The sequence below is a fragment of the Bubalus kerabau genome, chromosome 11 (genome assembly GCF_029407905.1).
Source record: "Bubalus kerabau isolate K-KA32 ecotype Philippines breed swamp buffalo chromosome 11, PCC_UOA_SB_1v2, whole genome shotgun sequence".
NCBI classification, from domain to species: domain Eukaryota; kingdom Metazoa; phylum Chordata; class Mammalia; order Artiodactyla; family Bovidae; genus Bubalus; species Bubalus kerabau.
The window spans coordinates 8,212,224-8,228,071 of record NC_073634.1 but is presented as its reverse complement, the minus strand read 5'-3'; the positions used below and the strand labels follow the sequence as shown (position 1 = coordinate 8,228,071).

The window sequence follows — 15,848 nt, the reverse complement described above, 5'->3', positions numbered from 1 at the left end:
TCTTTGCTAGGGGAGAAACCTCCTCTGAGGAGCCCCACTTTCCAGGGAAGACAAAAGACTTCTCCAGCAAGGTGGGAGAGACTTTACGAGACTGTGGGGAGGTGGAGTTGAGGGGGTGAATATCTTTGATAATGATACTTATAGTAATAGTAGGTCACACTGAGCATTTACTCTGTGACCTGTGTGCTGTGCTAAGTGCCGTAATCAGGCATGCATGAGTTTAATAGGTACAAAGATTCCATCAAGTCGAGAGTTAGGGATTGAATGACTTACGCTGAGGTCACACAGCTGGTAAATAGGAGATCCAGGAGGTGAACCCAGCATGGCTAGAGACTTCAGCAGGAATGCTTTCCTGTTCTTCTTGAGTGGGTGAGAGACCCAGGAAGCCACCAAGTCTATGAAATACTGTCTGCCTCCATTTCCTCCGCTTTCTGTACAGACCCAGCTGTTCAGACTGAAAATGTTTTGGAGTGAAGAGACTCTATTACCATTTATTTACCTCAGGGCCAAACACAGATACCTGACTGCCCCAGGCAGCCCAGAATGCACAGCCACCTGGATAGAGATTTTAGAGCAATTGCATTTGGAGCCAAGAGGAAGAACGCAGAGCCTTATTTAGAACAGATGGTATAGTGCAAACAGATGTCACAGGGAGAGCAGAGCTGCTTGACTCCGGTTTTGACTTTATCATATTTATCAGGAAGAATGATCTTGAAATGGGGAAAGGGTAGAATAAACATGGTTGGGAGAAATTAAAGTCCAAGACAGGAGAGAGAATGAGAGCTGCTATATAGAGAATGTAGGTCTCCTGGGCACCAAGAGAACCTACAGATAGGATTGTGGAGCCACTGTAGATATTATTTTGTGAATCAAGAAAAAGAGCGATGCCTGGAGATTGTAAATGATTTCAGTGAACATGTTCTGGTTTTCAGTGGGGGAAAAGCATAGTTTAGAACCTACAGATGGGTGTGCTTAAGTCAGTTTATGATGAAATTCGAGAAACAATCTTGAACAGATGTTTGTGAACATCTAAAAAGGCAGCAGTGATTACTGGGAGACAGAAAGGATCCTCAAAGAACAAGTTTATTCCTGTTTGCATGGGATTATTAGTTCGATACAGGAAGGGAATGTCAGATGGACAGTAAATATTGATCTCACCAAGCCATCTGAGAGTCCCTGGTGGCATGGCAAGAAAGAAAAATGTGAGCTGGGTAATAACACAGTTCAGTGAGTTTGTATTTGGTGCAACAACCCTTTTGAAACTGGATGAGGAATGGATTGATTGACATGCTGCAGTCTGTGTACCAACTACTGTGCACTGCTTGCTTTTGTAAATAAAGTTTTATTGGAACACGGTCAAGACACTCATTTCCGTGTTGTCTGCAGCCGCTTTTGTGCTGCAGGAGCAGAGCTGAGCAGCTGCCTTAGGGACCAGATGGCCCACACAGTGTGTAAGATGTTTGCTGTCTGGCTGTTTACAGAAAAAGATTTGGTGACCCCTGGCCTAGACAGAGGCCTGGCTTTCAGATCAGCTGCACGTTAGAATCACCTAAGAAGTTCTTACTAATACCTTCACCCCTCCACTTGCAGCTGGACAGGAATCCCTGAGCTTGGGCCTGGCGTTCACGTTGAAGGCTCCCAGTTGACTGTAATGTGCTGTCAGGGCTGGTGGCCTCTGGTTGGGAGAGGGGGCGGGAGAGGGAGTGCTTGGGGGCCGGAAGCCGTCTCCTGTTTCCTGCTGGAGGCAATGATGTGTAATCCAGTCTCTGGATGACAGGAAGGAGAGCGGAAGAGCTGCTTCTCTAGATGACAGGATCGTAATTCCACCATTTGTGCCCCGAAGGTAACGAAAGGATGTTGGTTATTGTAGCAAATGTGAAGTCCCTCACTTCTGCATGCAGGGTCCTTGGCAGAACAGGATATTGGCAGGATGGGGGTGGTTTCACTTCACCATGATGCATGTGAAAATGGGCTGAGGGTTCCCTGCAGACTCAGTATTACCAACATTATGATATTTATAGCCAGGAAAACCAAAAGGAAGCAAAACTGGCAGTACCAACCAAGGCAGTCTCAACCTGTGTTCATGCAGTTAGAATAGAAAACAAGGATAAAAGGCTCCCTGTGTGTACTCCACTCAGGTCATGTCACACCTGTTAGCTCCAGGCTCCTTATGCTGAGAATGAGGCTGCTTCAGCTTTGGATTCACATCCAGAGGTGGTACTTCCCACGTATCACCCTCCTTAAAACAGGATGAGCTGCCGTGGGAGGCAAGGTGGCCTCCTCCCTGGGAGGTGTGCAAACAGAGATCAGATGACCATGAGGCATAGGTTAGAATTGTAGAGGCCCTTGGTGATTGTATTAGTCAGGGTTCTACAGAGAAACAGAACCAGTCTGTGTGTGTTTATACAGAGAGGTTTATTGTAAGGGATTGGCTTATGTGATTATAAGGGCCAGCAAGTCCCAAACTCTACAGGGTCAGTCAGCAAACCGGAGACTCAGGAGCAAATAATTTCGAGTCTAAGACTGGTGAGCAAGAGGGCCGACGGTATACGCTTGAGTCCGAAGGTCTGCAGGTTCAGGACCCAGGCAGGGTCCCTGTTTCAGTTCAGGTTTGAAGGCAGGAAAAAGCCCATGTCCCAGCCTCAGGGCCCCAGGCAGAAGGAATTCTCTTTCCCTAGTGCTAGTGACCACAAGGGCCCTCTGCAATCCTCAGGGTTAGACTGACGTTTTTAAAGGAAATGGAAGCAGTAATGCCTTGGAGTGAGAAGCCTTCACCAGGTCAGAGCCCGCAGCCCCTGGAAAGCTCAGTGCTTGATTTGAGGAGCTGGTACATCCACTGTACACGGAGGTGGTCAGTGGGCACCCCAGGGACAGCTGTGGGCTTAGGTACTTGGATTTCATGCATAAACACCCTTCAGGCCTCTTCAAGGAGTCCCAAGTGCTAGTTAATCCTTTAATACTGTCAAGAGGATGAGGAAGAGCGCATTCATGAGGGTGTGCAGGATTAGGTGAGTTCAAGGCCCCCATCAGAAGCTCCACTGGGGGGCTTCCCTGAGTGTTCTTGCTACATGGGCTCCTCTTGTTGAATCAGCAGATGATGTAGCCAGAAAGATGCAAGACCCTTAAAGGGCAACTTCCTATAGGGTGCTGCTCCTGACACCGTCACAACAGGCTAAGCACTTACCTTGTGTCTAAGATGCTCCTAGATGCCCCGTTACTTTTCCTAGTCCCAGACAAGCTGTGCAAGCTCCTAATTACCCCCATTGCACAGATGAGAAGACAGAGCTGCAGGTGCGTTTTCTTCATTTTGGAGGAAAGACGTGTGAGCCGGAAGCCTAGCTATGTCTGTAATGCAGTGCCCTGGTGAGCTGTCCCTCTGCTGGCATGGGGCCCGTTTGATTTTAGGACCATTAATACAGTTATTCAGAGTTAGCTCTCACTTATTGGCAAACAGCAAAATGTGAAAGTCCATGCTGGCTGATGGAGAAGGAAATGGTAGCCCACTCCAGTGTTCTTGCCTGGGAAATCCCATGGACAGGGGAGCCTGGCGAGCTGCAGCTCATGGGGTCACGAAGAGTTGAACATGACTGAGCGACTAACACACACACACACACACACACACACGGACATCACAGATCCAGCCCAAGCAAGTGTCGTCCTGGAAGGCAGGACAAGAGCACTGGCTGGTCCCCACACAAACTTGGTGTGATATCCACACTGCCCGTCCCTTGATCCATTCGTGGAGGGAAGGTGGGGTGAGATGGAAGATGTGAAGCTGCATCTGCCATTTTCTTCATAACTTCACAGTTTACTAAAGTTTGTGAATTTCTTTGTACATCAGTAGCAATCTTAATTTTATTCTTGATCCTGTAAAGAAGTTTCAATGCTGAAACTTTGAAAAGAAACTGAGTGGCATGGTTGCTCTTCCCAAGATTAGCATCTTCAGCAAAAGACGTGATGTAATTATATCTAATGTAATTCACATAGCTCATATGTGAACTGTCCATACAAACAGACATGAAAAGAGCACATGAACGAGGGAAAGAGAGGCAGACCCTATGTTTAGATGACCCTTTCCTTCTCTCCCCCCAGTCTCTGCAGTCCCCTCCCACATGACTGAACATCCTAAGGCTCTTTGAAAATGCATCAGCATTTCTCTTGAATGCATCTCAGGTCTTGAAGCCTCACAGCCTGGAGAAGTATTGATTGCATTTAAGGGTCCATTACTTAGGTAAACCAAATAATGTAACTGATCTTGGCTCCAATTGATCACATCTCTCCCACAGTGTTGGAAAGATGGTAATCTAATTACTCCAGTTCCTGGTTTCTAAGGTGAAGGTTACGTTTGACTGAAACTTACCTGCTTGAGCAGACTCTGCTTAAGGGGTTGTTACTTCCTGAAGTACACAGTGCAGTGTATGTAGTACATGTGTGAACTTGGAAGTGAACACACATGCAGACACATGCGTGCAGTCTGTGCCTGTCCAGCACCCTGGGTTTTAACTTTGACTCTATATAAACAATAGATCAGGAGTCAGGTTAGTTTTTCACTTCTAAACAGCCTGGCAGAGAGGGGGTGGGGAGGTGCTGCTGCCCAGACAGGGTCACTACTGGTCTCTTGTCTCTCCTACAAGCCTTGCCTCATCCCAGTTCTTTCCTTTTCTGGAGGTGGGAGACCCCAGAAACTTGTCCATTTGGGGATGTGCAAGTGCAGTGGGTTTGGAGGCCATCGTTTCAGGCTGCACAGCTGCAGGTTTACCCAGGTGTCGGCGGTCTCACTAGCTCTTCACTAGCAGCCTTCTGCACCTGCCTCAGAGGCATCGCATGGGCTCTGCCTGGATTTTCCTGCTGTTTCTTGAAACATCTTATGACCTCCCTCATCCATGGACAGAGAGGCGTGGCAGGCTGCATAGTCCATGGAGTCCCGAAGTCATAACTGAGCGACTGAGGATGCACGTGCAAGGAGTAAGAGGGAGTGTGTGTGCTCCTCTTTCTGAACAGGGAGGACTGGAGATGGGCTGTGGAATGACGGATCTTTTTGTGGGTCCTGCGATAGCAGATTCTGCTGGCTATTAAGCCCCATCAATCCAAGAGCAGTGAGCTTCCTCCAGAAGAGACAGCATTGCCTGCTGTATGGGGGTGGGTGGGAGTGGTCCAGAAGCAGAATGGAAATACTCAGCGGGCTCTACTTAGAGATGAGTGGTCTATACTCTGCCTTTTAGTGTTCTGAAGGGTTTCTCTTAGTTGGGTGAAATCTCCACGTACAAATGCTTACTTTTATTTGTTAAGAATTGTTCTTATTCAGTTACTAAGTTGTGTCCGACTCTGCAACCTGATGGAGTGCAGCATACCAGGCTTCCCTGTCCTTCACCATCTCCTGGAATTTGCTCAAACTGATGTCCATCGAGTCGGCGATGCCATCCAACCATCCAAGCATGTTGTCCCCTTCTCCTCCGGGCTTCAGTCTTTCCCAGCATCAAGGTCTTTTCCAGTGAGTTGGCTCTTCACATCAGGTGGCCAAAATATTGGGCTTCAGCTTTAGCATCAGTCCTTCCAATGAATATTCTGGGTTGATTTCCTTTAGGATTGACTGGTTTGATCTCCTTGCTGTCCAAAGGACTCTCAAGAGTCTTCTCCAGCACCATAATTCAGAAGCATCAGTTCTTTGGCGCTCAGGCTTCTTTATGGCTCAACTCTCACATCCATACATAACTACTGGAAAAACCAGTATATTTGGATTTTTAATAACAGAACCGAATAGAGAACTGGCTCTCTCTTTGGGCTGTGGGATTTATGAAAGAGTGTTTCTTTATGGGAAATGTCCTGGCTGCTCTGTAGAATGGATTCTTTCTGGGGTCTGGAAATGTCAGGTGATTAGAATGTACTTTATGGGAATTTTGCCTGTGCGTATACGGAAGCACGACTGTGAAGCCATTTCTAAGGGTAACTGCCATTTTAATGGGTTTAATCATCATGCTGAAAAGGTTGCACACAGAGGAGTACAGTATTTCTTGAAAGTCTGCATGTGAGAAGTTGTAGAAAGAGTGTTTCTCCTTCGCCCTCCCACCCAGCCCGTTGGAATAGTTATACTTCCCCAACCTGTGACTTCAAGTTTATAGAGAAGTGGAAAGACGTTGTGATGAGCTTGACCCCATTCACTTGCCATTTTGCTACATTTCCTTCCTGGCTCTAACTTTGTTTTTAATACATTAAAAAAATTTTAAATTTATTATTTGTTAGGCTGTACCGAGTCCTAGTTGCACCATGCGGGATCTAGTTCCCCAACCAGGGATTGAACCTGGGCCCCCTGCATTGGAAGCATGGGGTCTTAGTCATTTTTTGCATATTTCCAAGAAGGTTGCAGATACGACAGTTCATCCTGAGCCACTTCAGGTATGTCTCTGAAGAATTAGTGGATTCTCTTACACAATCTGTTACTATTAAAACCCCAGGAAAAAGTAACCTTGATATGATGATATAGTGCCCAGTCCATATTCTAGTGCACAACAGGCCCTAGTTGTCTCAGTAATTTTCCATAGAGTTGTTGTTGTTTGTAATCCAGGACCCAGTCAAGTAGCACATATTGTATTTAGCTGTCACATCTCTTTAGTCTCTTTTACATCTAGAATACTCCCATGGCTTTTTCCAGAGTCTTTTGTGATATAGACCATGTGGAAAAGTCCAGTCTAGTTCTTGTGGAGTGTCCTGCGGTCCGTATCTGTCCATTTCCTGTTGTACGAGTTAAGAAGGCCACCTGAGGAAGAGCTGCTCCCCACGTGGTCCTTAGGAGGCCGTGTTGGAGGTGAGGTTGGGCAAGCGTACCAGGACAAGCTGCGTTTGGGGGGTTGCGTCTTGGTTGCATGTTTCAGGTGCCCACCAGACTTCTCTGCTCTAAAGGCACTTCCCTCTGATTAAGAGCCTTTGGGGCAGTTGTTTGAGACCACGTGTCCTGTTCTCCAGCCGTCTTTCTGGGGAATTTAACACCTACTGATAGTCTTTTCCTGAATTATTCCATTGGTAGTAAACTATACCCCAATATCTGGAGGGGAAAAGTCAGTTATACTTTGGGTGCCAGAGAAATGACTCGAGGGAAAAAAAGAAAAACGCATGTCCTTTTTATTAAAAACAAAAGGAATTTGCTTTGTGTATACTTAGAGTTTTAAATGAAATTTGTCAGTGTGCATATCAATAAATAAGCCTATGTTAATTTTGAATACAGGTTTTAAAATTTTGAGCTTATAAATTTCTAAATGTTGGACACCCATTTAAAATTTGCATTAAAAATGTTAGCGTTGAAGTCTTATTACTGGTAATTATTACAGTATTTGGAACAGAAGTGGGAAAATACCTTGAGTTCATGAGCAAAAGATTTCTGTAGAGACAGGTCACTCTGCAGGCGTATTGTCCAAGGAATTTATCATCCTCTGAATGAATATGTTGTGTTTTTTAAGCACTTCTCATTTGAGAAATTACTTGTGATAAATGGGTTTCACTAATTAAATCATACACTTCCATAGTACATTATATATAAAACTAGACTAGGAAATAAATATAATTAAAGTAAACATGCCCTTCTAATTAGTAATTGTTTCTGCCATTTTAAGCAAATTCCAGAGTCACAAAGAACTGCTCCGCTATAAACCTAATAATGAAGCTGGTGATAACAGGTGTAAATTAACACAATGGAAAACATTTACACTGTAACATGCTAAATTAAAAATGACATTAACAAGTCTCATTTTCAAATTCCCTATAATTAACATTTGTTCAACCCGGAGATGAATAAGAGCAGTACAACGGTAGATGTCTTGATTTATGGCTTACAGTGTTTGTCATGGCTTTATCTTCGCTAAATTGTAAACAACAGAGACACACTCCTTCTTAAAATATGTCACATTTATTTAATCTTGGACAGTTCTGACAAAGGGTAAGACGTGTTATTTACTGGTGTCATTGCTGAGGGTGACGTGCAGGTGTGCCACTGGCAGGGTCCGGTCAGGGTAGAGATAGACATGAAATACCCAGAGCCGGCCGAGTGTGGAGATGTGCAGGGACAGGGGTAATAATATCCATGGCATGATAAAATATCAGGATTCCCTCGAGTGTTTCCCCTCCAGGCACATATGTGCCTCTAAGTGCTCCAAGTCAGTGCTTGTTTCTGCAAATAAATATTATCTTAAAGGTTTTTTTTTATGACACTCGTTAATATAAGTGAGAAACCAGAGAACAGAGGAAACAGCTTTGCAGCTTAATATGTCACCAAGGACATGATGTTTTACTCCTTGCAGAGAGTTTTATCAGTACACTAATGATTGAATGAAGAACTTAAGAGTTATGGCCATGATAAACATCGGCCTAGATCTCACAGTTGATTTTTTTTTTTTTTAACTCAAGATTTTAATCACTCTGAATTTAAGAAATTGTCAAGTATGTGTACTGTGGATTGAATTGTTTTTTATTTATTTTATTTTTAATTTGGCCATGCCACACATCATATGGGATCTTAGTTACCGAACCAGGTACCTGCATTGGACGCACAGAGTCTTAACACAGGACTGCCAGGGAGGTCCCTTGAATTGTGATTAACACACCAACATAGGATTGTAGGGTAGTTTAGAAATCACATGTGTGTGTGTGTGTGTGTGTGTGTGTACACACATCCACCTAGAATAATAAATATCAGTGCCCTTCAAGGTAGTGTGTTTATGTGGTCATGTATGGATGTGAGAGTTGGACCGTAAAGAAGGCTGAGCACTGAAAAATTGATGCTTTTGAACTATGGTGCTGGAGAAGACTCTTGAGAATCCCTTGGCCTGCAAGGACATCAAATCCTAAAGGAAATTGATCCTGAATATTCGCTGGAGGAACTGATGGTGAAGCTCCAATACTTTGGCCACCTGATGTGAAGAGCTGCTCATTGGAAAAGACCCTGATGCTGGGAAGGATTGAGGGCAGGAGGAGAAGGGGGCAACAGAAGGTGAGATGGTTGGATGGCATCAGTGACTCAATGGACTTGAGTTTGAGCAAATTCCAGGAGATAGTGAGGGACAGGGAAGCCTGGCGTGCCACAAAAAGTTGGACACGACCGAGCGACTGACAACCACAACCCTTGAAGGGAAGTTTTCAGGCAGTTCTTAGCAGAAAACCTGATATATTGTGAGCACTCAATAACGACCTCTGTCCTTCGTAAGTGAGTTAGCAGTTGCTGGGTTGTTCTCTAGGTGTCTTAGCAGCAAAACAAGAGCCCTGGCTAGAACATGGCATCTGCTGATGGGTGGGGATGGTGCCATCCAGACACTGCCTGGCTCAGACTGCCAACACCCGCTGGGCCACAGAAAAGGCAAGAGAGCTCCAGAGAAGCATGGACTTCTGTTCCACAGACTACACTAAAGCCTTTGACTGTGTAGATCACAACAAACTGTGGAAAATTCTTAAAAGAGATGGGAATACCAAACCACCTTACCTGCCTCCTGAGAAACCTCTATGCAGGTCAAGAAGCAACAGTTAGAACCAGACATGGAACAATGGACCGTTTCCAAATTGGGAAAGGAGTACACCAAGGCTGTATATTGTCACCCTGCTTATTTAACTTACATGTAGAGTACATTATATGAAATGCCAGGCTGGATGAAGCACAAGCTGGAATCAAGATTGCAGGGAGAAATATCAATAACCTCAGATATGCAGATGACACCACCCTTATGGCAGAAAGCGGAAAAGAACTGAAAAGCCTCTTGATGAAAGTAAAAGAGGAGAGTGAAAAAGCTGGCTTAAAACTCAAGATTCAAAAAACAAAGATCATGACATCCTGTCCCATCAATTCATGTTAAATAGATGGGGAAACAGTGGAAACGGTGACAGACTTTATTTTCTTGGACTCCAAAATCACTGCAGATGGTGAGTGCAGCCATGAAATTAAAAGACGTTTGCTCCTTGGGAGAAAAGTTGTGACAAACCTAGGCAGCATATTAAAAAGCAGAGACATTACTTTGCCAACGAAGGTCTGTATGGTCAAAGCTATGGTTTTTCCAGTAGTCATGTATGGATGTGAGAATTGGACTATAAAGAAAGCTGAGTGGCGAAGAATTCATGCTTTTGAATTGTGTTGGAGAACACTCTTAAGAGTTCCTTGGACTGCAAGGAGATCAAATCAGTCAATCCTAAAGGAAATCAGTCCTGAATATTCATTGGAAGGACTGATGCTGAAGCTGAAACTCCAATACTTTGGTCACCTGAATGAAGAACTGATTCATTAGAAAAGACCCTGATGCTGGGAAAGACTGATGGCAGGAGAAGAAGGGGATGACAGAGGAGGAGATGGTTGGATGGCATAACTGACTCAATGGACATGAGTTTAAGCAAGCTCCTGGAGATGGTGAACAGGGATGCCTGGCATGCTGCATTCCATGAGGTCGCAAAGAGAGAGACACAGCTGAGCAACTGCACAGCAACTAGTTCATAAGTTGCAGCTTTGCTAAGGGGAGTTCACATCTTCTCTGGCTACCGCTGGCCACTTGATTAAAGAAAACAGTTTTTGATTAAAGAAACTACCTCCACCTCCCCTTACGCTCTGCCCAGCACCCACTGCCCTGGCTGGTTTCTCCTGCTTCCTTTCAGACCTGAGCTCTTCCAGCCCTGAGTTGGAGGAGGATGGCTGGCTAGGCTAGGGAGGTGCTTAAGAGTCTCTGGGCCGCAGCTCTTTCTCCCAGAAAAGACGGTCATCCTGTACTGTTCCTGGCAGACTTTTCCTATCAGTCCTTTCAGATCTGCTTCATGGCTTAATGTGGTCGGAGCTCCTGGACTGTGAGCCGGTAGTAGACCAGAGTCCATGGGCCTCTGAATGGACAGAATGTTTTCTGTTTCCTCTTTGGCACATTTATGGATCATTTTTGAAGGAATATAAACATATCAACTTCCCCCAAACTAAAATCTCAAGGGTCAACCAAAATTGAATGTCGTGTCAAACATCCATCGGCCAGTGAGCCAGCAAACAGCGGGCCAGCCCACAGAGGGGAAATGAGATAGTCTGTGTTTCTGTTTGTCGTGGTAGGGAATTGACTCTCTTAGCGGTTGGCTACTGTGTCCATTCAGGAAAGGGAACTGCTGTGGTGTGTTGAGAAGGAAAAAAAATCTTGAAAAACAACATTGAGAATCATTGCACTCTGTAACTCATTTAGACAGACAGAAAGGAGGCGAGGTGATGGCACCCCACTCCAGTACTCTTGCCTGGAAAATCCCTGATGGGCTGCAGTCCATGGGGTCGTGAAGAGTCGGACACGACTGAGCGACTTTACTTTCACTTTTCACTTTCATGCACTGGAGAAGGAAATGGCAACCCACTCCAGTGTTCTTGCCTGGAGAATCCCAGGGACGGGGGAGCCTGGTGGGCTGCCATCTATGGGGTCGCACACAGTCGGACACGACTGAAGTGACTTAGCAGCAAAGGAGGCGAGAGAAGGGGCAATCTTGCATAAATTCAGTATTTTCATCTAGAGATTTTTCTTTGAACCATCCCCAATATTTGTGTCTTAGAGGACAGAGGCAAATGAAAACAGAAAGACCTATTTTTACTGGAAATGTCTATGAATATATAGATATTGTTACTGCCAGGAAATGAATGTTTATGAAGTGTCTTCCATGACAGGGGATTCTTCTAGGTGTGGAGAGAGAAGAAGATGCCCTCCAGGCTTGAGCGAGGAGAGGAGAGCCTGGGTATCTCAAGGTGGAGAGGAGGGCAGGCGGCTACATTGCTCATGGTCACGGGCACGCTGGGTTCATCTGGCCCCATGGCCAGATGGGAAGGAAGCTGTGCCACGAGATCTCATTACCAGAGGCGAGATGCTCAGGTGTGAGCTGCCTAATTATGAAAGCCCAGGGCACACATGCTCTCTGGAGGCCCAACAGTGTTACAGATATTGGAAAATAATTTTGGCAGCAAATTTTAAGCTCAGATGAGTTCCATCAGGGCTACAAATGTAGAAAAAGAAGTCTAGGCTTTCTTTAAAAAAAAAAAAAAATCGCAAAACCCCTCAATAACAGCTACAAAACCCCACTGGAATCATTATTTCAAGCCAGATCTTCATGCCAGTTTTGCAAGTGTGACAATGAATGCATATGAGGAAAATCTTTTAAAAGCTCCGATTTAAGGCAAAAGATCACACAGTTGATGGTTTAGTAGATGGCAGTAGTAAAAATAATTGCTCTCTGTTGTGCATATTGGTTAAAAAAAAGTTTTATTTTCTGATATTCTTGATCATGAAACCTTTTTTTGAATGTAGCTATATTTTTCCCTTCATCTGTACTCAATTTCACTGAAAATAAAAATCTCAGGTGCAGCGAAGCGATTTTACATCTTTTTAAATATCACATTGTGTGTGTGCTAAATCGCTTCAGTTGTGTCCGACTCTTTGTGACTCTCTGAACAGTAGCCTGCTAGGCGCCTCTGTCCATGGGGATTCTCCAGGCAAGAATACTGGAGTGAGTTGCCATGCCCTTCTCCAGGAGATCTTCCCAACCCAGGGATCGAACCTGTGTCTCTTGTGTCTCCTGCATCGGCAGTGGATTCTTTACAACTGGCACCGCCTGGGAAGCCCTTAATGTCACATTCTGCCTATGTAAGTGTACAGGAGTCATTTTGCGCAGCCTCAGACCAGATCCTCCCAGCCCTGCCCTCCTGCGCAGGAGAGCCACGCGTCCTCGTGGGCCACCAAGCCTGGTGGTGCCACAGTGCCGCTGTCAGAGGAGATGCTGGCGGAGGGGCCAGGAGCACGCACGGCACACCGCGTCATTCCACCTGCCCTTCTTGTTGGAGGCTGAGGCTGGAGGTTCTTCCCCAAGTCAAATCTGTAGCCTTTAGAGAGAAGCATCTGACCTTTTGGCAGCTCCACAGATGTTCTCATGGTTGTTTCAGAGTTTCTCCTGTGTGCTTATCTCATGGTTTAGATATTGAACTGGCTCCTGGCATCTGAATGTCCCAGTTTCTGGGCATGAGGAACGAGGAAAAGCTAGAGTCTGTTTGCATGTGCAGAGCCTCTTTGAAATTTGCGAGGCTAAAGAAAATAAGTCCTCCCTACTTACAAAAAATTATTTTGGGTTTTGTCATCCCTACATTCATAGATGATTTTTCTACATTCATAGATGATTTTTCTCCTGCCTAATTTTAATATCCACATGTCCCGTATTTATGCTGGAAGGATCACTAGAGATTATAGAGACACTTCTCTATAAAGTGGTCTTTAAAACGATTCACTGAGAAGGCTATAGTAACCTTCCAGAGTTTTCTTAGTTTAAATATTTCACAATTCAGTGACATTTATTGAGCAATTCTGATGTTCCAGGCAATGGGTACCACATCAGACACACCATGTGTGTGAGCTCAGGCTGGTATGACAAATATGGAGTCTTGGGACTTAAAAAACAGACTTTTATTACCCAAAGTTCTTGAGGCTGGAAGTCCAAGATCAAGGTGTCAGCTGATTGGGTTTCTGGTGAGGGCCCTCTTTCCAGCTTACAGACAGCTGCCTTCTGGCTGTGTCCTCATATTGGTGGTGGGGGGGGGGTGTGGTGAGGAGAAAGAGAGATATATTGGTGTCCCTTCTTCAGATTAGGACACTCATCCCATCAGGGGACCCCACCCTCATGACCTTTTCTAAACCTGGTGTTGGTGGTGGTGGTGATTTAGTCACTAAGTCATGTCTGACTCTTTGCAACCCCATGGACTATAACCCACCAGTCTCCTCTGTCCATGGGATTTTCCAGGCAAGAAGACTGGAGTGGGTTGCCATTTCTTCTCCAGGGAATCATCCCCACCCAGGGATTGGACCTGGGTCTCCTGCCTTACAAGCTGATTCTTTACCAAATGAGCCGCCAGGGCAGCCCATCTAAACCTGATTACCTTCCAAAGGCCCCCACCTCCAAATACTGTAACATCAAAGGAAATTCTGGACTTCAAAGCATGAATTTGGGGGAGACACAAATATTCAGTCTGTAACACCATGTGAGAACGTTCACCAAGTTCTTCATTATCAAACCTCACTCAGAACACCTTCCCAGCCTGGGCCACTCGGATTTATGTGTGATCGTCCTTATTTTATTGATATTAAATAATTTGTTTGAATTGAATACATTCAGCTCACTTTGATGGCTTAATCTCAGTTGGGTATGAAACTGCTACATTTTGTTTTTAATGTTTTTTGGCTGTTCTTAGTCCATTTAATTCTCAGTCATTTGATATCTTCAGTGGTGTGGGTCATCATGTCTGTAACTTGCTTTGTCCATCTTCTAGCACAGCATTTATTTATGTCACCTATAGCTATTCTGGAGAAGGCAATGGCACCCCACTCCAGTACTTTTGCCTAGAAAATCCCATAGAAGGAGGAGCCTGGTAGGCTAAAATCCATGGGGTTGCTAGAGTCGGACACGACTGAGTGACTTCACTTTCTCTTTTCACTTTCATGCATTGGAGAAGGAAATGGCAACCCACTCCAGTGTTCTTGCCTGGAGAATCCCAGGGACTGGGGATCCTGGTGGCTGCCGTCTATGGGGTCGCGCAGAGTTGGACACGACTGGAGTGACTTAGCAGCATAGCTATTCTGGACCTACTGTGCGCCAAGCAATATTCTAGAAACTCCACAGAGAGGAAACAGCTTTCCAATCTGAGCTTCCATCTCAATGGGCCAGATAATCGGCAGATGGCAAATTTCAGCCTGACATATAGTTTATACTACAGAGAAAACGAAACGGGTGCTAGGGGACATGATAATGATGCAGGTGGAGGCATCCCTCATTGGGGGGCAGGAGGAACCCCCTCGGTGAGGTGACATTTGACCTGAGATCTGGAGAAGGAAATGGCAACCCACTGCAGTACTCTTGCCTGGAAAATTCCATGGATGGAGGAGCCTGGTAGGCTGCATACAGTCCATGGGGTTGCAAAGAGTCAGACACGACTGACCGACTTCCCTTTCTTTCTTTCTATAGTTCCTTTTGGAGAAGGAAATGGCAACCCACTCCAGTGTTCTTGCCTGGAGAATCCCACGAGCAGAGGGGCCTGGTGGGCTGCCGTCTATGGGGTTGCAAGGAGTCGGACATGACTGAGCAACTAAAACAGACTGAGAAGTTAGCCACACAGAGGTTTAGGGGCAAAAAGCTTTCTAAGCAAGGAAAGAAGCAAGACAAGGGCTTCTCTCCTCACTCATCACAGGACAAAAAGCAAACAAAGAGGGCCAGCCTGCCAGGGGAAGCACGAGTCAGGGCGTGGCTCTGCCAGGGGCTTGGAGAGGTTGTGGAGTGGGGTGGGGGTGGGGGCATGCGATGGGCTCAGAGAGAGGGCGTAGGCTGGAGCTTTGCAAGTGATGATGAGGAGTTTGGCATTTATTCTAAATGCAGAGGGAAACCAGGGCAGGGTTAAATGTGAGAGGAAAAGGATTTTATGAACACTGCAGGTTTATTCAATAAATATCATTCATGATGGTCTTAGTATTGACAGTCTGTATGCAATTAATAACATCCTGTGTACTTGCCATGATTCAAACACCTCTTCCTCTATGTTTGGTTTGAAGCAAAAAGAAACATCTTAAGCAAACTTAATAAATGAATTATATCTTTTTGTGCTTCTGACAGTTTAATATTCATCACTTGGAGAAGCTATATGTGGTTTTACCCCTGTGCAGTCATAAATTGTTCATTCGAGCAGGGCATGTCAATTTTAGCTAAGGTCTCCTCTTAATTGTGATTGTATATCCCTTGTGGCTACATGTCAAAATATGACATACCAGCCTAGTCCAACCTGGACTTAATGAACAGGAAGCCATGGAATTATATGATGTGGGGGCACACAGGGGCTTTCCTAA

At 45.2% G+C, this 15,848-nt stretch overlaps 1 protein-coding gene across 1 annotated transcript in view; it reads left to right on the top strand.

Annotated features, from left to right (window-relative positions):
• Nucleotides 1-15,848, top strand: part of AFF3 (ALF transcription elongation factor 3) — a 582,468-nt gene that overhangs the window by 49,617 nt on the left and 517,003 nt on the right. The gene's annotated exons all lie outside the window — the stretch shown is intronic.